Source organism: Mustela lutreola, chromosome 1 (genome assembly GCF_030435805.1).
Source record: "Mustela lutreola isolate mMusLut2 chromosome 1, mMusLut2.pri, whole genome shotgun sequence".
Classification (NCBI taxonomy): Eukaryota; Metazoa; Chordata; class Mammalia; order Carnivora; family Mustelidae; genus Mustela; species Mustela lutreola.
Window position 1 is genome coordinate 99,396,123 of NC_081290.1, and position 24,562 is coordinate 99,420,684.

At 39.8% G+C, this 24,562-nt stretch overlaps 1 protein-coding gene across 1 annotated transcript in view; it reads left to right on the plus strand.

Annotated features, from left to right (window-relative positions):
• Window positions 1-24,562, plus strand: part of ELOVL6 (ELOVL fatty acid elongase 6) — a 122,387-nt gene that overhangs the window by 26,884 nt on the left and 70,941 nt on the right. The window lies entirely within an intron of this gene.

Sequence of the window (24,562 nt, forward strand, 5' to 3'; positions counted from 1 at the left end):
ACCCCCCGACAGAGTACAGAGTGCTGAGATGTAGAAGTGCCTTCCAGCTGTTTTCCATCAGCCAGGGCGAAAGTAGAAACACAAGAACTCAAGACAGTTGTTATCTGAAAAGAAAGGTGGGTGTGTATTGCTCAAGAGAGCTAGTTGATCTTTCTGGCAGTAAAGGACAAAGCAAGGTCCTCGACCAAAGACTTAAAGTGACCACTGGGGGAAAGTCAGTGATACAACATCAAAGAACACAGGAGAGCAAGGGCCAGATTAACACGACTAAAGTCACTTTCCAGTGCTCTTACCTGAGAGCAGGCTGGAAGTCACAGTACCCAGGAGAATCAATAATGCTGACTTTATCTTCCCTGAAGATCAGCTCTGAGCTGGACCTTTGCTGATAAGCTGGACCAGTAGTGCCAGACTCTGTGTCACGGAGGGAGGAGGTGGTATGGAAAACAGGATCCCCAGTTGACAGTTGGTGAGGAATACAGAGAAGCCATTAGAACAAGTATGTCCTTCTTGCTTGAGAAAACCACCCTTTCTTCCCACACTCCCTGAAGAGCCGAGGGGGTTTAGGCAGAGAATGCAGGATTGTTCTTGGCAGTTCTCGAATTCTCTCCCATGTGTGGGTAAACAGTCGGTTTTTCCAAAGAGGTGTTTATCAGCATTGTCTACGTACCTTATTTGAAGCATCTCTGATAATCCTGACAGGAATCCTTATAATTGTTATTTTATAGTTGAAGAAACTGAATCTCAAAGAGGTGATTAATTTACCTGTACCAGCTAGCGAGTGTGTGACTGATCTGGGATTAGAACTCGAGCAACCCCAGCTCCAGAAACCAGAAGCCACGCTTGTCTTTCGTACCCACTTTGCTGCAATGCTAGGAAAGCACAGGAGTTGATCAGCTTTAGCCGCTGAGAGGAGACGCAGCCCAGCCCAAGTGAGGTTTACGTGGAGTTTGTTGGGGGGAAGGAGGCTGGATAGGTGAGGATCAACTGGCAACTCGGGAACCAGACTGAGGAACTGGAGTAGCTCTGGGGCACAGGAAGGAACCACATAAATCAAGGATGAACAAAATGATGGAACTTCCCTCTTCTTTCACAAACCCAAATAATATTGAAGATGAATCATATGAAACTACCAGTATTTTGACCTGTGAAATGGAGATATCATATGGTTCAATGGAAACAGATTCCCTGGTATAGTTTTATTCTTCTTATTTCACCAATATTTTCACCTGAGAGAGTCCTGGAGACGGTTGCCGTTTTGATTGTTTGCAGACACCAAGCAAACAGTCTGTATTTCTTGTCCAACTAGTTAGAAGCCAGTTCTCTCTCTCTCTCTCTCTCTTTTTTTTTTTCTGAATAAAGATGAAACCTGCTGCGCGAGATTTTAAGTTTGCCATAATTTGGAAGCACCTCATAAAGATTGAATGCATAGAAAGGCCATGCATTGCGTTACCTTTCAGAGCTCCTTGCTTTCATCAAACACAAGCAGCCCACCAACCTGCCCTCCATCTTGTTTTCCTTCTTTCCTAGAAGTCTTCTTGGTATCTCTAAAGCACACTTACGGTGATAGTTGCCTTTTGCGAATGTGTGTATCTTGTGCTGGGGTCCTTGTACTCATGCTAATGATGCAGTTTCCCTTTTTCTTTTTCTGAGCCAGAAACTTCCCTTCCTCCGCCGCACTTGTTCTTAGAGAAGCCGTGTATGAAAGCCTGGCACCTGTTAGATTCAGACTTACCAAATCCTAGTTACGCCCTTGTCACGGGATGGTTTAGTGAACTAAGCACTGTCGTTAAGATCTCTGGGTCTCCATTTCTCAGTTTGAAATTGGGATAATCAGATTGGGCTGTGGTTGGGACTCCTTGGTGGTTCAGTGGGTTAAGTGCCTTCAGCTCAGGTCACGATCCCAAGGTGCTGGGATCGAGTCCGGTGTCAGGCTCCCGCTCAGCAGGGAGCCTACTTCTCCATCTGCCTGCTCCTCCCCCTACTTTTGCGTTCTCTCTCTCTCTCTCTCTCTCTCTCTCTGATAAATAAAATCTTCAAAGCAAAACAAAACAATTTGAGCTGTGGTAAGGACTGAACTAGAGAAGGTGGGTAAATGGCTTATAAAGTGCCCAGGACTTTTTCAGACCTTCATAAAGGGAGCTTTCGCTGCATGACCATGGGCATCTGTTTTCGCTTTGCTTTGCTTTCAACCTAACTGTGCTCTTAATTGAACGGTATTTTTTAACTTCCACAAAGCATTCAGAAACATCGTTAAAACTCTGCCTAAAAACTTTCATGGCTCCCAAACTGCCTGCTCCATTGATTCAGATTGCCCACTTTCAGGTTTCCCACTCGGATACAGAAGACTTTGAAACATGACTTCAACTCACCGTTCTGAATTTATGGTCACTTTCCCCCTTTTCCTATGAATAGCTTATACCCCGGCATTTTTGAACCACTTCCTATTCCGTATGTATTTCCATCCCATCCTTTTCCTTTGTGTCTCTTAACTGGAATATCTGTCCCCTTTCCTTACCTTTTTTTTTTTTTTTTTAAGATTTTATATATTTATTTGACAGAGCACACAAGCAGCAGGTAATGGCAGAGGGAGAAGCAGACTCCCCACTAAGCAGGGAGTCCAATGCAGGGCTTGATCCCAGGACCCCCAGGATTGTACCTGAGCTGAAAGTAGATGTTTAATCAACTGAGACACCCAGGCGCCCCTCCTTTCCTTACTTTTTTTTTTTTTTTTAATTTTTTTTTATTTGACAGAGAGAAATCACAAGTAGATGGAGAGGCAGGCAGAGAGAGAGAGAGGGAAGCAGGCTCCCTGCTGAGCAGAAAGCCCGATGCGGGACTCGATCCCAGGACCCTGAGATCATGACCTGAGCCGAAGGCAGCGGCTTAACCCACTGAGCCACCCAGGCGCCCCTCCTTTCCTTACTTTTAAAACTTACCCAGAAAGCTTAACTTGACCCCATCACCTTTAAAAAACCTTTGAAAGTTTTTTTAAATGGTTTTGATATTTGCAACCCCTAGCTCTTGTTTACCTCTGGCCGCTTTTCTTGTAATAAGTTTAGTTATGATTTGTGTTATTACCCTTATTGCATTTTATACTCATTGATTGTAAGACTTGACTTGTAATCAAACCTGCTACGATGTACAGTAAGGTCAGGAACTATTTGCAGAATTCCATTTACTCACCAGACACTGTTTCAGGGCAAGGCTCTTGCTCTCATGGACCATACATGCCCCTGGGACAGAGAGGCATTAAACACATAAACAAATACATAAACAAAATAATGTCAAGTGTTGATGTGTGCTACAGTGAAAACAAAGGCACCTGGATGGCTCAATCGTTAAGTGTCTGTCTTCAGCTGAGGTCATGATCTCAGGGTCCTGGGATTGAGTCCCATATCGGGGCTCCTTGCTCAGCGGGGATCACGCTTCTCCCTCTCCCTCTGCCTGCTGCTCCCCTTGCTTGTGCTCGCCCTTTCTCTCTGTCAAATAAATAAATAAAGTCTTTAAAAAAAAATAACGTTAGATGTTGATATGTGTTACAGTGAAAGTAAAATAACAGCGTGATAGGAAGTAACCAGGGGCCACATGGAGCTCCATGTTTTTAGTCAAGGCTGGGGGCTGGTAGGGAAGACTTTTCGAAAAACTATCATCTGAGATGTTACCAAATGAAAAAACCATGCTAGCCCTGGAAGCATCTGGAGGAAGAGTGTCCCAGACAGGACATAATCAATACAAAGCCTTCATCAGATGAACTGTGGCTTGGCACCAGAGTTGGCTTCTGCTTTCTGTTTTGTTTCCAAACACTGCTCAGATATTGATTGCACATTTGTGTCTTGTTTGGTTGTTTGGAATTCATTGTATTTTCAGTGTAGTTCTGTATTATTTTTACCTATATGATTGGGTTCATATATGGTCACAGGAAGCCAGTTTTTCTCTGCACAGCCTTGGACACAGAACATTTCATTTAAATCCTAGCTCTGCCACTACTTACTATGGGGTGACCTTCAGTACATTATTCACCCCTTCAAGACTCATGTTCCTTGACTTGAATGAGTATCACAGGAACTGCTTTTCAGAGATGTGAGGATCTAATTAGGAAATGTATATCAAGTGCCTGGCTTGGAGTAGAACTTCAGTAAAGAGTAGAATTTACTACGTCATGCATCGCGTTTGGGGAACCTTAAAACATGTTCTTCATATGGAGTTGTAAAACCAGATTCTAAGCTTGTGTTTCTGTAGCACTGCAGTTAGTTCCCGTGGTTAAGCATTCATCCTTGTGAAGTTTTCATCTTAAGGCAGATTCACTCCTGCTGAGAGCAGAAGTGTTGCAAGTTTCTGGTGAAGGAGCCTGAGCTTCCCACGTGCCCCAAAAGGAGCTGCTTTGATAAAGGAACTAAGGTGTTAACAGTAGAAGTCGAAACATGTTCAGTGAGGTGGAGAGACTACCACTAGGTCTGTCTCTCTGTCTGTCTTTTTTAAAAGATTTTTATTTATTCGACAGCCACAGTGAAAGAGGCAACACAGCAGAGGGAGTGGCAGGAAGAGGAAGAAGCAGGCTTGCCGCTGAGCAGGGACCCTGATGTGGAACTCGATCCCGGGACCCTGGGATCGTGACCTAAGCCATCGTGCTTAATGGCTGAGCCACCCAGGCACCAATAGGTGTTTCTTTAACCAAAATGTAACTCAATTTGCCTTTAGTCCACAGTCTAGATAGAAACATTTCAAGAGCTCCTATTTCGTATTTGTAGCAGGGAGATAAGAGGGAAAATGGGGAAAAAAAAAATTCTGGTGGAAAAATTTCTCCAAAATATCTATATTCAGAAAAACAGTTCATTACAGCTCCTTGAAATAACCATATTAAGACTTTACTGAGTTTAACTAAAAACAAGAGACAGTTGGGTAATTTGTTGTCTCTTATCTTTATAATTCGGCTGTGGATAGTCCATGAAACTATTTATTTAACATCCTACTGTTAGCATTCTTCTTCTTTATTTTTAACTTTAATTTTTATTTCTTAAAAAATAACTAAAAATAGGCATGATATAAAAATAAACATTATACAAGGGCACATATGGAAAAGGGTATCCAGTGTAAGGGAACATATCGCCTTGCAAACCACAATGCCCTACCCTGTGGATAACCAGCGTACCCTTACAGCTTTATTCTATGCATGTACAGAACAATTACAAATACAATTAGCTTCTCATTATTTGTGATAGTTATGTTCTATAAAGTCACCACAAACAGCAAATTATCAAATGCAAAACCATTACACATATTAGGTTCCTGAGAGCTCCTGAGCATTTTCGACAACTGATTAATACTTAACCTTGTTTTATGGTTATATCTGTTTGAAGATATCGTATTTAATATATATTGTTCATTCATTAACATTGAACTCACAGCTACTAGCACTGCAATGCATGCCTCAATGAAGCTTATCTAACACATAAAGTTTCTCCATCAGACATATCACAGCCTTTGCTTAGAAACATCAGACAGTATTTCAGCACTGAAAGTCATTTTAAACAGTGAAATCCCTAAGAAAAAGCCACCAAATTCAACAGATGTGGTAGTAAATTAGATCTTGAAAGCGCACTTCTATCCAGTATGAGGGCGAAACAAGAAGCAGAGAGAACATTGCCTTGCTGGACCTTAGCTGGACATGTGACTGTGTCAGTTAATTCACAATTTTTTTTTTTTTTTTTGCCACTCTGTGCATTTCCACGAATGACCATGAAAGTGGTGTGAGTATTGATTTGGGGGTTAGAAATAAATTTCAGGAGCACCTGGATAGCTCAGTCGGTTGAGCCTCTGACTCTCGATTTCTGTTCCCGTCACGGTCTCAGGGTTGTGGAATTGAGCATGTGTGTGCCCAGTGTGGAGTCTTCTTCTCCCTCTCCCTCTGCTCTCCCCGCCACACCCATCCTTGTTCTTGCTCTCTCTCTCTCTCTAATAAATAATAAATAATAAATAAAATATTTTTAAAAAGAAATTGTAGTGAGTAGGAAAATTTGCAAATACAGAATCTGCAAAAAACAGGGATCGACTATTATCTTTTTCTAATTGTAAAGACACAGATGGTAGTATTGATAGATAATGTGCTGCATCCCCTTTCTTCTCTTAACACATCTTAAACATATGTGATACACATGTCCATATATAATATATTTCCTTAAGAAGAGCTTTTGAATTGTATATTGTCATAGAAGCTGCAGTCCTCCTTGAGGTGGACATTTGTGTTGTTTGCAACACTTAATTATTGGAGAGTTCGTATATGCAGATCTGGAAGAAACACGTGGACTGAATTGCATGCCTCCATGATGACTGTGCATTATACATTCCTACAGCCATTTTAAGAGGGTTTGGCATTCTTTTACAAAGCAACGCGTTTTGCTGGTAGTACTAGATAATGGTTTGAATTCTATCTTAACACGGATCTACTGTGTCGGAGGTACCGTTTTACCAGTTTTCCAGTAGGCCCAAGAATCTACTGACTAGAAAACAATAGTTACAACTTCTAAAGAGTGAGTGTATGAGATACTCAGTTCCTTCCCTCTCTGTATACCAATATCCTAACCTTTATATTTGATACAAAACTGTGCTCAGTGCTTCACGTGAAGCAACTTGTCGTTTTCCACTCTAGTTAAACTCCCTGCAGAAAGTAGTGTGTTTCAAAAGTCCACACACATTGTAGCAACATATGGGCAACATGGATGTTCTCAGTATTTTATTGTTAGAACAAGCCTAGAGAGGATAATTTGAAGAGATTAAAAATATCTGAAACTTTACTCCCATGAAGTTGGTATGGATCCAAACTGGTAAAATGGCAGAGCTGTACAAATTATTTAATAAGATACCATTTTTCAATCCCTGCCTTCATTTTAGTAGCAGGAGATAGACCGTAAATAAGTTAACCATGGAGTATATGGTTATCTGCCAAAGTTTTTCAGTGTACATAGGTTTTTCCCCAGGACAGATCTCCCCTTATAGTGTGCCTAAAGATGCAGGTGCAGGAACGTTCTTTGAAGCACTGGTTGTAATAGCAAATAATTAAGGGCAGTCTAGGTACCTTCTACTACAGAAATGGTTTAATAAATTACAGCACAATGAAGCGGTGGAATACTATGAAACCATAAAATGAACAATGTCAAACCCTAAGTGCTATCCTAGAAAGACCAAGACAAGGTACATTGTTAAAGATAAAGGCAATTCGATTGTTATATGCATCCGTGTCATGTGTTGTTAAAAACACACACACATACACACACACACATTAAATTTTATTTGTTTTCCTTGAGGTGCCAATTTTTCCATTGTTAAAAGAGGTCTTACACATTAGTAGGAAAAAGATAAATAACTCAATAATATGGTATGTAAAAGGCATAAATTGGAAGTTCATAACAAAGGAAATGTTTCTTAGCCATGTCTTTCGGGAAAAATGAAAAAAATGTCTAAATGAATTTGCAACTACACAGTAAAACAGCAATGAGGTATCACTTTCACCTTTTCAGTTATAAGAGATTAAATTTTTTGAGCAATCTCAAGGCTCGAGAGTGTGGGACAATGTTGGTGGAAACATAAATTCCTGTACTTTGGGGAGCCCTTTTGGAAGCTGATTTTGCATTCTCTATCAATTGTTAAAAAGACTAAGGTAGATTCTTGTGCTGATGTGAAGAGATTTCAAAGGTACATTGTCATAAATGAAAAACATCAAGATACACAATAGTATTTAAAATAGGACTCCTGGGCCCGTTGGCTGGCTCAAGTCATTGGAGTGGGTGGCTCTCCGGGTCAGGAATTTGAGCTCCACATTGGGTGTAGAGATTGCTTAAATAAATACACTTTAAAAAATAAAATATGACTTTTTAAAAAGTACATATGTATATATTATATACTAATATGTATAAAAATCTGAGGAGTGGAATTGGGAGTCCGTGGGAATGGGAAGGAGACTTGACTTTGACTTTGTACTTTTCCTGTATTACTTGACCTTTTTTATTTTTTACCATATGCATGTATTATTTTTATAGTAAAAATGAAATCTCACCAATTTAAATGAGAAAACATTTCTTTTTCTTCATACAATCAAGCAAAATAACTTTAGCCATCAAATCATTGTTGTTGTCCTCACCTATATTATTGACTGGTGGTCCCCTGTCTTAGAAATCCCTTGCGATTAAAAGGTTTCATCTGTATTGTTCTCCTGGGTATGCCCTGGTAGCTTGGCATATGGTAGGCATTTGATAACAGTTTGTTGATTGAATAAAGGATAAAAATTTTTAAGAGATTTTTTTAAATTTATTGGACAGAAAGAGCACAAGTAGGGGGAGCAGCAAGCAGAGGGAGGGGAAGAGGCAGACTTCTTGCTGAGCACAGAGCCCTCTGCGGGGATCAGCCCCAGGACCCTGGGATCATGACCTGAGCCAAAGGCAGATGCTTCACAGACTGAACCACCCAGGTGCCCCAAGGAAAACATTTTTAATAAAGTGTCCAATATTCCAGTACCACCATCATTCTGGCAGGTACATTATTGTCTCTGTTTATAGGTAAAGTAGAAAAAAAAAGGTGTAATGTCTCAAAGTCAGTCTGGAAGTGACTAGAATAGATATGCGAAGTGAGTTTAGTATTAGAGCAGAGGTTAAGATTTTGTGAGTCATAACTATTTGTTCAACTTAACGTATTATCCAACTTCCTGGTCATTAATTTGAGAGTATTTGTTAAATTTTGTCCTGGCTCTTGATAATTCTTGATAGTACCTTTGGGAAACAGAAAAATGTGAATGCATGTGAAGTTTTTCTTCATCAGAGCTGTGCTTCTGTCTCAGTAAACAAACTAGAGGGAAGGGAATGTGTAGGGTGATTCCATGAGTGGCACAAAATGAGTTACCTCATGTTTGGTTTAAAGTTGAAAATGGGGTTGAATTATGGACCATCCATCTATACAATGGTCCATTATGCAACCTTATATTTATTTCCATGGGTGAATATGTACTGACATGGAAAGATGTACCCTTATCTAATATAAAGTAAAATAGAAATGTATACTGTGATTAAATTTTTGTAAGTAATGTATGTATTAATAAATTTGTAAAATTGTCAATAAGTGCAAGAAAATAATGTAAAGATTTTCTTAAACTGTGCATTAAAGCATAATTAACTAGCTTGGTAAACTTAGTTTTCAGTGAATATATGCATGAACTTTGGTTTTCCTATTATCAGAAAAGTTTATTTAATCCTTCCTGTTCGCAGAAAAGGACTGGTGATTAGATGTCACAGTATGAAGCATTGACTGTTAGTCCACTTCATACCTTCATGAGTATATATACTTCCTACTTCCTTTACTTAAAAAAAAATTTACTTAGCAACAGAATGAAACAAAGTGTCATGTTAATTCAACATGTACAACTCTGCAAGATGTTTTCATATCCTCCATAGCAGATAGGTAATTCCTTGAGGTGTTTGGCACTCAGGAAATGCTTATTGGGTCACTGTTGGTTTTCTTCTCAAAGAAAGGTAAGATATGGAGGCACCTGGGTGGCTCAGTGGGTTAAGCATCTGCCTTTGGCCCAGGTTATGATCTCAGGGTCCTGGGATGGAACCCTGCACCGGGCTCCCTGCTCAGTGGAGAGCCTGCTTGTCCCTCGCCCTCTGCCTGCCTCTCTGTCAACTTGTGCTATCTCTCTGTCAAATAAATAAATAAATAAAACCTTTTTAAAAAGAGAAAGGTAAAATATCTTTAAGAACTACCTTACAGATTACTCATTCATTGCCCCTGACCTGCCTTCTCAAATACTACGTAATAGTAGTTTCGGTATCTGATCTGCTCAAACCAGATATTTGTACTTTACATTGCATGCCAAATTATTTTCCTATTATGCTTCAGTTAGCCATCACTTGGGGAGGGAAAAAGTGAAGTGAAGTTGGTGGTTATTTGATACTAGCGGTGAATAACATGTTTGAGCCTTTCTCTTACTCCCTTCTAACCTAGGCTTTGTCCTTTCCACAAAGAGGCTAAGGGGACCCTGCCTTCTCCTCTTGGACCACTCTCCTCTCCAAAAAAATAGGTCGTAAGACGGATTGGCCAGTTTGCACAGGGTGTTTACAGACCAATGAAGTGAGTGAGGAAAAGGCATCTCTTACCAATGAAAGATTTTTAGGAATAATCTTGTGCTTTCCATGTGAATGTTGTTTTTACTTTGGTGATGTATTTTATTCCAAGGCAGACACTTATTAATCAAATGTTTATTTAATTAACCAAGGAAGTATGAAACGGCTCAAAGAAACTAATTCAATCCCTCTGTCTCTTCTTTCCTGAAAAAGAAGCATGTGTTTCATCACACAGGAAAGCCCCTTTCCTGCGTGTTCACGTAAGTCAGTAAACTGTAGACGGAGCACAGCCGGGCGTGGACATCTTAGACAAGCCCTTCCCTTTCCTTATCCCCTCAGCAGCGGTCCTTCAGGGAGACTCACATCCTAAGTCTAGGTCACTTGTTCCCTAATCCTCTTTCCTGACGTGTCTCCCACTCCAGAAAGCATCTTAACACTGCCCGATTATTTAGATTTTACCAACCATGCCGTGTTCCGCAGCAACGGCCGGTCTCTGGAATCTTCAAGGTGCCTCTTCTGGAATCTTAACTCTTCCAGCAGGTTCTAGTTTTCTTTTGTCTTCCTCTTCTTTTTCTGTTCCTGTCTTTGTCTCTTCAGTAGGTATTCACAGAAAGGAAAACAGGCGTGTTTGGAGGGATGCCCAGTAAGGCACTCTTCCTAAGAGAATGTTTGTTCAGTGTCTTTTTTCACCGCCTGTGTGTTTCATTATTCCCACACGGCATTGTAACAATGAGCATAGTGGTTCTTTGCATGAGTTCCCATGTAGTAATCACCTGGGAAGCTTTTACAATCACCTGAGCAATCATCTTAGCATCTCTGGAGGTGGGATCAAGAGGTTTAAATCTTCCCCAGGAGATGAAGTAATGAGAACCTGTGATTTAGGAAGATACTAGAAACAAGTGTGTCTGTTTATCTGCTCAAGTGATTCTGGTCATCTTAAACATACGGGGAATACGGATCTATTCCTTCATGGTGTACTGAGCTGTTTCTGGGTTCAGATATGAATATAGGAACCAGGACAACTTGGGTCTCTTACTCATGTTATAGAAAAAAATTATAAGTCTTCTAATGAATGCCTTTGGCATAGTTAAATCTTGAAATTCATGATATACATTTTAAAACTTTGATTTGGTAAAATATTATCCAATGTGTGATAGAATGCTCTTAAATATTTGGGTAGATTTATAGTTTTTTTTTCTATTATAAACAAAGTTTTGCTATAAATAGAACATTTCCTACACTCTTCGTCCCCCAAGCTAATAATTTTTGGTGCCAATATTTTTAGATAAGTTTTTTATGATATATCAAATACTGTGTGACTAAATGTAAACATTTCTAAAACCACAAAATCATTAATAAATATATTAGGGTCACTATTTAATTTTGAGCAAGCAATTATAATAATTTCCCATTTGAAAGACATTAAGAAGTACAAGTTTTCACATATGTAAACATGTTCAATATGTACTTAAAAATCATATCTTCATGGAATATTTAAAATTGTTTACCAGTTGTACTCAAAATTTGCTGAAAACATATTGGGGTTAGTAAAGTATATTACGTCCCTATCATGTATATTAAGTACCTATCATGTATTTAGAATACATGACTCAATTCTCAGAATTGAGTTAATTGAGAATTAATGCTACATAGGAGGATAGTACCTCCATTCTCCTGATGAAAGAGCTATGGCCCAGTCACAGAATCAGTAACTGTCAAACATGCTGAATTTTAGCTTAGATCCCTTTTTCTGGCAAGCCCTTCTCTTTTCTCCTTCAACCGCATGTTTGTCTTTCCAGCTGCTAGAATAACATTTCTCCTCCAAGTTGTATCACAAAGAAGACATGGAGTTTTAGGGTTAGAGAGTGTCATGGCACACGGTTCTCCATCTTGCTCAGTACGTTGCTGCTTCTCGTTCATGCAGCACCGAGCCATCTTGTCTACCCAGCGGTGACTGCATAAGACAGAAGTTGGCAGCTGATAAAAAGCTCAAACAGAGGGACACCTGGCTGACTCAGTCAGTAGATCATGGGACTCTGATCTTAAGATTGTGAGTTCAAGCCCCACATTGGATACAGAGCCCACTTAAATAAATAAATAATGAATGAATGAATGAATGAATTATTATTATTTTTTTTTAAAGAAATTCAGACAGGCTTTGGGTTTGATGATAAAAAAAAATAACTGAGGGGGCACATCAGATGTTAAGCTGAAGAAATTAATATTGATGACAATGCCTAGCACCTTTTACATTTCTTAACTTTTCTGAGTAAAAGAGGAATTGGTAGTTTTAGTAGACAAATCTGTGCTTTAGAATAAAATTATGGTTGGTAAAGAAAACTATTTCTGTTTCATTGCCAATGAGGTAAAGAATGCTGTTAGGTCAGTGGAGACAGCTAAGCCTTGTAAAGCTGCTTACTTTGCATTAAGAAACTACAAAGTAAGAAACTGCCCATTATTCCATCTCTAGAGTTATTTCAGGAATGGCATTGGAAAATTCAGTGGATCTCATCTTAAACAAAGATTTGTTAGCTTTGTTTAAATCTGAAAACCGCCCTTAAAAACGGGAAGATTACAGTACTTCTCGCTTAATTATTTACATAGGAGCATAAGGTTTAAAGTTTTAAATTTTCAAAACACTAAAAAGAAAAACTGCATACTTTAAGAATGAAAGTGGAGGATAAAATGTATCAACAGTTTATGAATCTTAAAGGAGCGTTTATTACTTTTTACTTTCTTTACCTGGCGTTTTCACCTGCCGACCATTGTGGATTTTATGTCAAGGAGTGAATAATTGTTAAAAATTCTACAGATAATATTTCTCTTCCTGTTCCACTATCAGTTAGGTTTTACCCTACCATCTAATAACTATCTATTTATCCCACTATCAAAGTGTAAGGCACTCAAGAGAGACCTGTAGGTGGTAAATGCTGTCATTCTGTTTCAAAGAGAAATATTTTGTGTAGGAAATAGAGTAATAAGTAAGGTCTCAGAAGTGATACCAACCACCTGCTTTCTACAGAATGGTATATTTCTACTTTTACTGTAATCATAATTACTTATTTCTATTACTATTATTATTAACTTTGGAAAATCTTCTCCATGACACCAGGACATTTTCCTAATACACATTTTGATTGTAATTGTTTCTTCATAACTGTCAGTGTTCTGGCTGCCTACTTAAAAACCAACATGGGCTGACCGTGACTTTATAAAGCGATCAAGGGCATAACAGAGAAGTAATTCATCATCTACTCTGTCCTCTTTGCTCTCTACTAGACCGGTATCCTTATTCCTGGGAGGGCCACACAGGTCTGCCATCCTCGTTTTGAAAGACAAAAAATCGTCTTTGCCAATTCGAAAAAGCAAATTTTGAAAGAACTAAATGTTCGTTTTGAAATAAGGTTTCTAGGACAGGGTAGGAACGTGCTTCCCCCTTCATCTAAAATTTCCTTAAATATTTTTAGCAGTCTGAAACACACACACACACACACACACACACACACCTGTGACCTAATTGTCTCCACCCTCACCACTTATCAGCGTGATCTCTGTGTGGACCAACAGCATCCCTGGGGGCGTTGTTGGATATATAGAATCTCAGGCACTACCCCAGACCTACTGAATCAAAATCTGCATTTTAACAAGATCTCCAGGAATTTCATATGTTCAAACAAACCCAGAGTTTGACAACCTGGTATTAAGAAGCACTCATTGCCTGGCAGAAAGATCAGGCATGGCACTATCAGTATTTTCCCTGAGACAGTTCTCTCTCTCTGCTCGAGACGATGCTTTACTTTTTTCTAAACAAGGGAGATCCTGATCTTGGGTAATAGGGAGGTGAAGCTCAAGCAGGTGAAGGTCTTATAACTGTAACAGTGTGATGATAGCCGGCGTAAAATAATGCCAGGGAAATAATTGATGAGAATCCATTAGGACAGATGAATTTTTTTTCCTCAACAACTTCCTCTTTGATGGTGTCTTTAGTCAATGATCTGTGAAGAGAAGGGTCCATGATCAGGATTGGGATGAGTGAAGTAAGGCGTGACCTATCTGTAGTGCCTAAAGAAAGCTGTTTCTTATTATAGTATGATCCATCAGTATTAAACTTCAAAAATATTTTGGGGGCATATGGGAGTGCCAAGAGTCCAAATTAATAGGAGTCAACTATTTAGACTCAAATACTCCTCATATGAATATTCATTTTACTGTTACCCTGCATTAGCTAAATCTCCCTTTTCTATTTTTAAGATTTTTTTTTTTTCCTTAAGTAATCTCCACGCTCAAGGTAGAGATTGAACTCACAACCCTGAGATCAAGAATCACATATGCTCTATTGACTGGGCCCACCGGGCGCCCCTGATAAGTCTCTATTTTATCACTAGGATTTCCATACAGTTTAAAATGTAAAGATGTTCATATTTTCAGGTAATGACTTTCTTGTTGACTGCTGCAATTTCTCTAATAAGATTAATATTCATTCATGGACCACTGAATGCATTCTGCACAATCTCGTAAATGAATCCTCACCGTACTCCTAGGTAACAACTCTTATTTTCTCCTTTTTACTGATAAGGAAACTCAAAAAGGAAGACATAAGTAGGCTCCCAAAATGATATAGCTAGTAAGTGGCAGAGGCAGGTATTAAAGCCAGCATCTCCCATTCCAAAGTCTTCTTTTTTTTTTTTTTTTCATTTTGTTTTGTTTAATATCTTATGTATTTATTTGACAAAGAGAGAGAGCTCATGCAAACACAAGCAGGGGAGCAGCAGGCACAGACAGAGGGAGGAGAAGCAGACTTCCTGCTGAGCAGGGACCCCCAACTCAGGGGCTGGATCCCAGGACCCTGGGATCATGACCTGAATTAAAGGCTGACGTTCAACCACTTGAGCCATCCAGGCGTCCCATGATGTGCTCGTTTTAAAGAAAAAATAAAAATTCAACTAAGAATTTGATTAGGAAAGCTTAATTAAGCTCTCAAATCTATAAGATTTAGTCTTCCAAATAATGAATTCCTTTATCCACTCAGGGGTGCTTTAAAACATACTCTGTGGGGGCACCTGGGTGGCTCAGTGGGGTAAGCCTCTGCCTTTGGCTCAGGTCATGATCAGGTACTGGGATCGAGCCCTACATCAGGATCTCCACTCATCCGGGAGCCTGCTTCCCCTTCTCTCTCTCTGCCTGCCTCTCTGCCTACTAGTGATCTCTGTCAAATAAATAAATAAAATCTTTAAAAAAAAATACTCTGCGTAGGTCTTTTCCCAAGTGGAAATTTTTCTATGTAGACAGGTAAACATCAGTGTTAGGAAGACTCTTTAACAGGAAAACAGCAGAAAGTGGTCCACATAGAATTCATATTCACATTTGTTTTATTCCGAAAAGTTTTTTTCTGTCTCTTATAATTGTGTTTCTTTCTCATCGTTGTTATTCTCCTGTATGATCATCTCAAGGTGGACAGACTGATTCACTTTCTAGAACCTAACCGGACGCCCTTATTATGGTAAACGACTCAGTTTGAGAATGGTCTTGGTGGCATTCTTCCCTCCGTGTTCTGAGTAGGGGCTGCTGGCCAGGATTCCTTCTTTCTGGGTATCCATTATATTTGGGTTTCTCACCTTGTGGAATGAGGATTGGGATTGAGCAGCTGGAAAAAGATCTTGCCTTGGTCCCGAGAGACGGGCTGGGTTTTTGTTTTTCTTCTTTACTCCTGCCAGTTCTCTGAGCTCTGTCTTCATTGTGATCGCCTCATATCTTTCTCTACAGTTGACCTTTGAACATCACAGGTTTGAACTGCGTGAGTGTACTTACATACAGCTTTTTTTTCCATAAATAAAAGTGCAGTACTCTAAGTGTATTTTCTCTCCCTTTCTTAGTAAACATTTTCTCTTCTCTAGTTTACATTATTGTAAGAATCCGGTATCTAATTACGTATAACATACAAAATATGCGTTAATTGTTTATGTTCTTTTTTTTTTTAAAGATTTTATTTATTTATTTGATAGACAGAGATCACAGGTAGGCAGAGAGAGGAGGAAGCAGGCTCCCCGCCGAGCAAAGAGCCTGATGCGGGACTCGATCCCGGGACCCTGGGATCATGACCCGAGCGGAAGGCAGAGGCTCCAACCCCCTGAGCCACCCAGGCGCCCAAAGTTAATTGTTTATGTTATCAGTAAGGCTTCTGTTCAGCTGTAGGCTATTGGTAGTTAAATCTGGTTGGGGGAAGTCAAAAGTTAACACATGGATTTCCAACTGTAACAGGGGTTGGCATGTCTAACCCCCACGTTGTTGAACTATATATACTGTGCCTGTTCTGTTGTCCCAGCCAGGACGTTTCTCCCTGCCAGGATGTTTCTCTCTGCCTTGAACCTCCCTGAATTCCAGTTCTACCTGGCATGAACCCTCTTGCTTTGCCAGATGCTGGACACCAGCTTCCTCAGATGAGGATTTTAACGCACTTCTGCGAACTGATGCAGAGAATACAAGTCAGACCAAAAGGAGGGAGGTGACTGCCTGGTGACAAGACAAGAGAGAAAGATTTCAACAGTTGATGGATTCCGGCATCTAAAATTAGATCTTTTGAAGTGCTGGAATTTCCATCTTTAATAATGTATTTCTTGGCAGACATTCTCTTCATAGTGATTACAGTTGTTCCATTTGGAATTAGTTCAATTTTCAAAGCCAAGAGGCTCTGTTTAAAGAGTTAGCTATGAAATGTATTTTTATTGGCAATGATCACTCCTGTGCAATACCCAAGTAGGAAGACACTAACTGCATCCACCCCAGCTCGTTATAATTAGGATCCTCTCTGCAGACAGGGTACCAGTGTAAGGTTGGAAAGAGAAAGGCCACCACTGACTACTGAGGAAGGACCTCAGGAGTCTTCTGTGTTCTCTGGGGCTCATCACTTCACTGTTGGTTGACTATTCCAGTTCTATTAGGAGAATTAGGACTATTTTGATAAAATGTTAACGTTCATCACCAAAAAATTGGAAATAGTTGTAAGCAAACATGACTTTAATGCTAGAATGGTATTACATTATATGAATATACCATAGGCATTGTGCCAAGTTTATTGATTTACAGTGAAAGATATCTTTTCCAGCATCTAAAATATTCATAACTACTCCCCATGCCTCTCCATTTCTTATAAAAGTACCTACATAAGGATTATGGATTGGGGGTAGAATCAAAATGCAGGGAACTACCTAATTTTTATCTGTAACAAAAAGTGACCGACTGTATTGTTAGTATCCTGTGGGTCACGGAGAATACCTCTATGACAGATATCAGTACTTTTACTTTGAAATTGCTATGTCAGTTCCTTGACTTAAAATTTTCTCAAGATCAATCTTCTTATATTATGAAAATGACTTATTTTTGTTCATGTTGTTATTGTTTTCTTGATAGAAAGCTAAACTTTCTAACGTAGTATTGCTCCAATTTTACTATGCATCCAAGTCCTCTGAGGAATCCTGATAAATGTGGACTCATTTTCAGGAAATCAGTATGTAAATGTATAGATTCTTAGATGATGCTAATGGTGCTGATTGCTACCTACCCTTTAAGTAGAAAAGTTCTAGGCATCCTAAGGAAGGGCTGACATTTCTTGGAATGGGGCATTCCTATACAACCTAGCTCTTTTCTTCTGAACTTGGTAGGCATTTAGTCTATAAATGTAAAACATGGAATCAGAGCATGAAATTTTTTTACCTTCTGTACAGATTCAGGAGTGCCATTAAAGAATAATTGAACTAACAGAGCACTTGGAAGACGTGTATTATATATTGTGTATTATATGTGGAGAAAACTATCAATAGAAAAATTAGGTATATTTATCAACTACCTATAGAACAATATTTATTGTAAAGACAAATGAAAACCAACACTGGAGTCTAATTCTTTTTTTTTTTTAAGACTTTATTTATTTATTTGACAGAGAGAAATCACAAGTAGATGGAGAGGCAGGCAGAGAGTGAGAGAGAGGGAAGCAGGCTCCCTGCCGAGCAGAGAGCCTGACTCGGGACTCGATCCCAGGACCCTGAGATCATGACCTGAGCCGAAGGCGTGGCTTAACCCACTGAGCCACCCAGGCGCCCCTGGAGTCTAATTCTTATGAAAATCTCACTGCCATTTATTTGAGCTGACATCAATAAGATATTCCACATCTAGCAATGTCCAATGAGCTTGTTTGTTTTGTTTTTTAATGATGTGACCTCACCAAATCCTGGAATCAGGAGTTTGAGGTCCCTTACACAGTATTATGGTCCACTCTACAAGAACTGCCCACTTGATAGGCACATGGTAGAGAGGTTATCAGCTTTTAATTGGTAGATTTGAGGGTCTATGGAATTTGACAAAGAGACAATTCATTTTGTGTATGCTCGGGTAGAGGGTGTCTAACAGATAACGGGCAAGCCATTACAGTATGTTTTAGAAGATTTAGCATAGGTATAATATTTCTTCAAAACGTAAAACCACAATTTGAGGATGAGTTACATTGAAGAATAGGTATATCGTAGGATTGATTGATAACTGGAAAAACTGGCAACACAGCCAGCAAAGCTCCCAGCCAAGCGGAATAAGCAAGAATTAACTAAAGTCAGTAATTATGTTGTTTACTTTTCCAGTCTGAATTAAGAAATGCCACGATCTAACCCAGAGAGGAAGGCGCAGGTTGATTATCAAGAGACCAAGAGTTCATTCTTACTGTTGAAGATTTGAACTTCCTGGTCGTTACATTAATTCATTTAACTAGTTGCCCAGAAATTCTTTAGGAAGACTGAGGAGTAGACAAATGACATCAAATGGCAGAGATTCCACAGTTTAGACAGGCACAGAGGTGGGAATGTAAGGAATGTTCGTAAATGCTAGTTAGAATGGGAGCAAAAGGAACCCTGTTAAGTCCTGTTAAGCAGGTCAGGCAAATTCCTGTAACCCAGGACATTGCTACAAGGTAGCAAGGGGCAGGACGTCCACGATGCAATCCCTGGACTGGAGAGATCCCAGAAATGAATGACACCTGATGACCTCTGGCCAAACTGCTGCTGAAGGATGACTAGCAGTGATGTCAGACCCCTCGACCTAATGCTCCGTGCATTTTCAAGTTTCACTTTAGCACCAGTCAAATGCTGCTAAATTATCAGGAGTTCTTCTCATGCCAGAGTCACCAGTGGAATTTACTAAGTAATCTGCATGACAGAGGACCTCCTTAAGAAAATAAAATAAACGAAAAACAAAAAAATATATATCTTTTTGCCTGGAGTAAAAATTAGGAATGCAGTAAATCTTCTTAAAATATAAAGCTGGGAGGGGCGCCTGGCCGGCTCCCTCAGGAGAGCATGTAGTGTTTGGTCTTGGCATCGTGAGTTCAAGCCCCACATGGTTATAGAGATTCCTTAAATAACTAAAAACTTAAATATATACATATATATATACATATATGTGTGTGTATATATATATACATACTAGGGAATCAAAACCTTTTTGATTTTGAAGTCTAGTCCCTAGCTATTGAAAACAGATTGAAGAAATGGTAAGAAGAGGGTAACATTAGTGGAATATGCCTCAGATCCCAGCCCTGCCCCCTGCAATTCATACACCATGTAAGTCACATATACTCTGATCGTGTTTCCTCATCTGTAAAACTAGTTTATAGTATCAGGGTTGCTGCATTTTTGCAATACAATAAATTAAGTGAAATCACCTTGAATAGTGATACGTCTTTAAAAATCCACATACAAGAAATCTGCAGATCTAACATTCACCATTGAAACTGTTTGCAAAAAATAACTTGTTCTCTGGAGATGGAAGTCTCTAGAATGAGCAGGCTACTTACCAGGTAAATGAGAGTAACCAGCTCTGCAGCACCATATCCAGAACCGCTGAGAAATGCATTCCCCACTTGTTATAGCAGAAATGGTGGCTCTGGGAATGTGAGAACGAACTTATTTCAAGATGAAATAGAGAAAAAAAAGACCTGTTACTTTTAAGATAATACCCATTTGGGTAATTCAATCAGGAAATATCCCTTTGAAAATAAAAAATTTTGTTTCTATTAGAGAGAATAGCTACTTATTTCAGAATCAGGAATTTTATGATATCTGAATGAAAAAGGAGGCATTTCCATCAAATGAGGAAGGAATTGGGTAAGGACCCAAGAATTTCTCCGATCCATATCAAGTTTCTTTTTTTGTTGTCAGCCTGCCAAAGGTGACAGGGATCCCAGTGGGCCATGGGATACGAAGGGCACTGGTCATATTTGGTAAGAGCTGAAAAGAGGCCCTAATGCCACTAATAAGTGGGCAGACAAGGATGGGTAACAGTCAGCGAATAAGGTACTTTCCCAGAGCCCCTGAGCCACTGAGAAAGAGGTGGGAAATTTGAGGGGCAAGTTGCTGGTTCAGAATTGGGCCAAGGGAAGGTGATCAGAGAAGCAGGACCAATTTATCGAAAAGTTGAAAGTGAAGTCTGGCAAACTCAGGGCTAAACTGTATGGTTGTCATTCTGTTTCAAAGTATATTCTCCCCCATCTGTTGAATTTGTCTAAATTCACCTAAAATTCTTGTAAAAATTCACCTAAAATTCCAATGCAGCTGAAGGTTCTTTTATACTAGTACAACACTAATACTGTACTCCTAAAATTCAAATACTTCTATAAGGATTCTCAAGACAAGGCATTTGTAGTGCTCCCTCAGATCATCCACTTCCGCAGCCCCTGGCTTTTCTGGCATATCCTTTTCTGAGTATATGGCCCCAGTGGACCACTGTGCTGTGTTCTTCAGGAGCATTGTGAGTGTCCTTCAGGTGTTCTGGGGCTGAGTATTAAAGTTAACCTGGGCACTGGTGTATGATAAAATGGCCCATTTTGTCATACACCTGAAACTAATGGAACATACACCTCATTTAAAAAAAACAAACAAAAAACAAAACAAACAAACAAAAAACAACGTCCCAGTCCTTCCCCAGATAAATCAGATGCTCTTAAAGTCAGTTCTCAGATCCTGTAGTTTAAAAAAAAACTTTCCAGGTGATTCTAATGTGCTGCCAGGGCTCTGACCCATGCAGCTTTAAAAGATTAAAAATGACAGCTGTCGGTCATTCATTCTTCAGGGTGAATCAGTTACTGTGGATTGAGTTTTCCCCAAACAAAGAGTAATGAGAACGAGTTGAATGATTAATTTTAATTCTGGTGGTGGGCCATTAAAACCCATACATTTAACAGTTTGTCAATAGCGATAAGAAAACTTAGGTCAATATTTTGTTCAGACAAATTTTAAGCTCTTTGAGCAGGTTGCAAACCACTTGTAGAAAGAGATCCTAAGGCTTTGTATTCTTTGAAGAGTCAAGAGAGGGATATTACTGCTATTATACTCTCAAAAAGTTGTTGTCAAATGTCTCTTCACATGTTATCTATTAAGGTCAGAATAAAAAAGGTTTCTAAAAAAATTAGAAAAACTAGTCAGTCCAAAAACCATACCAAATTATGGTATTTTTATGGTGCTCAAGGGGTGACTTTAATGGATAATAAAAGAATATGCACAGTATTTTTTATATTTTATTAAACTTTAGGTACATCTTGAACACTTTAATATATACATTAAAAACTATGACCCTGGATTGCAATTAACAAGTAATTATTGAAGGCACTTGGGCAATAGGGACATGTTCTATCTCACTCCGACATTGCTAAGATTTTTGAGTATTAGTTGATAACCTTAAGAATTCATTTAAAAAATATATGTTTTGGCTGCAATGAAGAAGTGCTCAGAATTGAAGGCAGAAAAACTATCCAAAAAATTAAAAAGAACTAGAGTCTCAGAGTCAATATCCGTTCTTCCTAGCAGAATAAATGATAGAGATTGGTTAGAATTTGCTACTGAAGTGCACAAAGTTTAGAAGTGAGGGCCAGGAAGCACTTGATCATTGCAACAGTTGCAGAAATAAAGACTGAGTTCAATCTTCCTCTGGCTTGGGGGAGAAAAAGGAATAAAAGAAAAAAATCCCCACTTTTCCACCTCCCTGGGAACACAAAGTCAAGTTTGGGGCATATAGAAAGTGCTAGTTCTGTCCATCGCCATAGTGGTGGGGGGAATAAAGGCCACATGAGCTAACCCAGCACTTCCCAAGTAAATGAGCGAGTGAGTTCGCCCCATCTGTGGCAGTCGGGGACTAGGGAAGTCACAAACCATCACCACCTGTTAGGCAGTGATACCAAGCAACCAGGGTGACAGAGCTGTCCCGCAAAATGCCTAATGACTAAGAGGCAGGTTAGGTGAATGTTCTGCCAAGAAGAGGAAGGGACAGGACAACGCACATCCAGCACTTAGATATCAGAAACAAGTTTATAGCCAACTGCTGTGTTCTGAGTTTTCTCCATGAAAATTTAGCAATAACGGAGATTGTTTTGGTCATGTGAGAGACTAGCAACGTGCTAAAATGACAGCACTGGCCAAAGCTGACTTGGGAAGGGGGAAGAGTTAGTTTAGGAATGTGAAAAAATGCAGGGCACCTGGGTGACTCAGTCAGTTAAGTGTCCGACTCTTGATTTCGGCTCAGGTCAGGATCCCAGGGTTCTGGGATTGAGCCCCGAGTCAGGCTCCAGGCTTAGTGAGCGTCTGCTTCTCCCTCTCCCCCTGTTCCTCCCCCTGCATGCACTCACTCTGTCTCTCTGCCTCCCTCAAATAAATAAATAAAATCAAAAAAAAAAAAAAAAAAAAAAAAAAGAAAAGAAAAGAAAGAGAGAGAGAGGAAGGGAGGGAGAGAGAGCAGTGTTGACTACATAGTCATTCCCTTCTTTTCTTCCAAATCATTTCTAAAAAGAGAAAAAGAGTAAGACATGTTAAGAGAAAAGGTCCAGGCCAGCAGGGTAAGGGCAAACATTTTTACGTGCATGATTATTCTCTAAAAGTGTATTTGTAAGCCCCCCCCCCCAAAAAAAAATCTTTAAGAGGCAAAAATAACTGGAGGGAAAATAGATTTGAATAAGGAAAAGCATAATACGGAGGTCACTGATTTTCTGCACATGTCTGCCTATCTCTGGGAAGTAAAATATGGACAGCCCCCAGCCCCATATGAGGATAAAAATGTGTATCAAATTCTCAGTCAAATAGGGGTGCCCGAGTGGCTCTGTGGATTAAGCCCCTGCCTTCAGCTCAGGTCATGATCCCAGCGTCCTGGGATGAAGCCCCGCATGGCATCAGGCTCTCTCAGCAGGGAGTCTCCTACCCCACCCACCTCCCTCTGCCTGCCTCTCTATCCTGGGGCTCAATCCCAGGACGCTGGGATCATGACCTGAGCCGAAGGCAGAGACTTAATCCACCGAGCCACCCAGGCACCCCCAAACCAAGCTAATTTTGAGGCTTGCCAGTAAGCAGTTCCTTCTCCCCGGAATGCTCTTTCATTCTCCTCAAGGCCAGCACTTTAGGAAGATGCTCTCATCCTCCCTTTCAAGGGCTCCCTGCCCACGAGCATTCTCTCTTGGGACTCTGCTGAGTTTTCTCTCAAAACCACATCATAGTCAGTGTTAAAAAACAAAATTCAACGGAGTAAATTTGAAGATCTAATTGGCTCTTACTTATTCAAGTACCAGGCAGCGTCCCATCTATCAAAGGGAGGGGGGCTCTGTATTATACACAATGGAAGGTGGATATAAGGAGGAGGCTGCAGTAAGAGAGTTAGAAAGGCCAAGGCCCGAGGGACAGCTTACTTCATTGGTATTTACTAGAAAATTCCTGATTGTCAGTTTAATACTTAGATCTCTAGTGGCGGTTGAAACTGCAGCCAGGTTGGGTATGAAGCCGGGGTTTGGTGACTTGGCCTGGCCTAAAGAACGCCATTTGGGGCTTGTGGCTTTTCTTTTTAATGTGGGTTATTTTTATTTGTTAGTGTCTATCTCTCCCCTTTTCAACAGAACGAGCTCTGCGAGGCTCACAGTGGTGCCTCTCGTTTTCAGTACTGTGCATCCAGCACCAGGCACAGAGTCTGGCAGATAATAGGTGTCTAGTAAGTGTCTGTGGGATTAAGTTATATATGTCTCATTAATGCCAATATGCAAACATTATATTAGCTTGCTTTCTTCTGGTGAGGCCATGAAGAAAGAGAAGTCAAGCTAGATCCTAAGACCTTGAGCAAGGCTTGTGCTTCAGAATGAAACTGTCCTTTTCTCCAGGTGAATTTGCTCCATTTCTGATTGACTTTGACCTCTGCTTTCCTACTTTGCCCAAAGAAAGTTAGTCACAGTTTTGAACTTCTTAAGAGGAAGCAGCCATCAAATGGAAAATCACTAAAGGCAACTAGCCAGTCATCCAGGCTCTAAGACAAAGAAATCACTGAATTCTAGGGCTGGAGGGAACTAAAATTTCCCCTTATTAACCTGTAAGTCTAGCCTGAAGTTCTCTTGATGTCCAGTCTCCTAAGGAAACCGAAGAAATTCATTTTATTATATTTCTTGATTA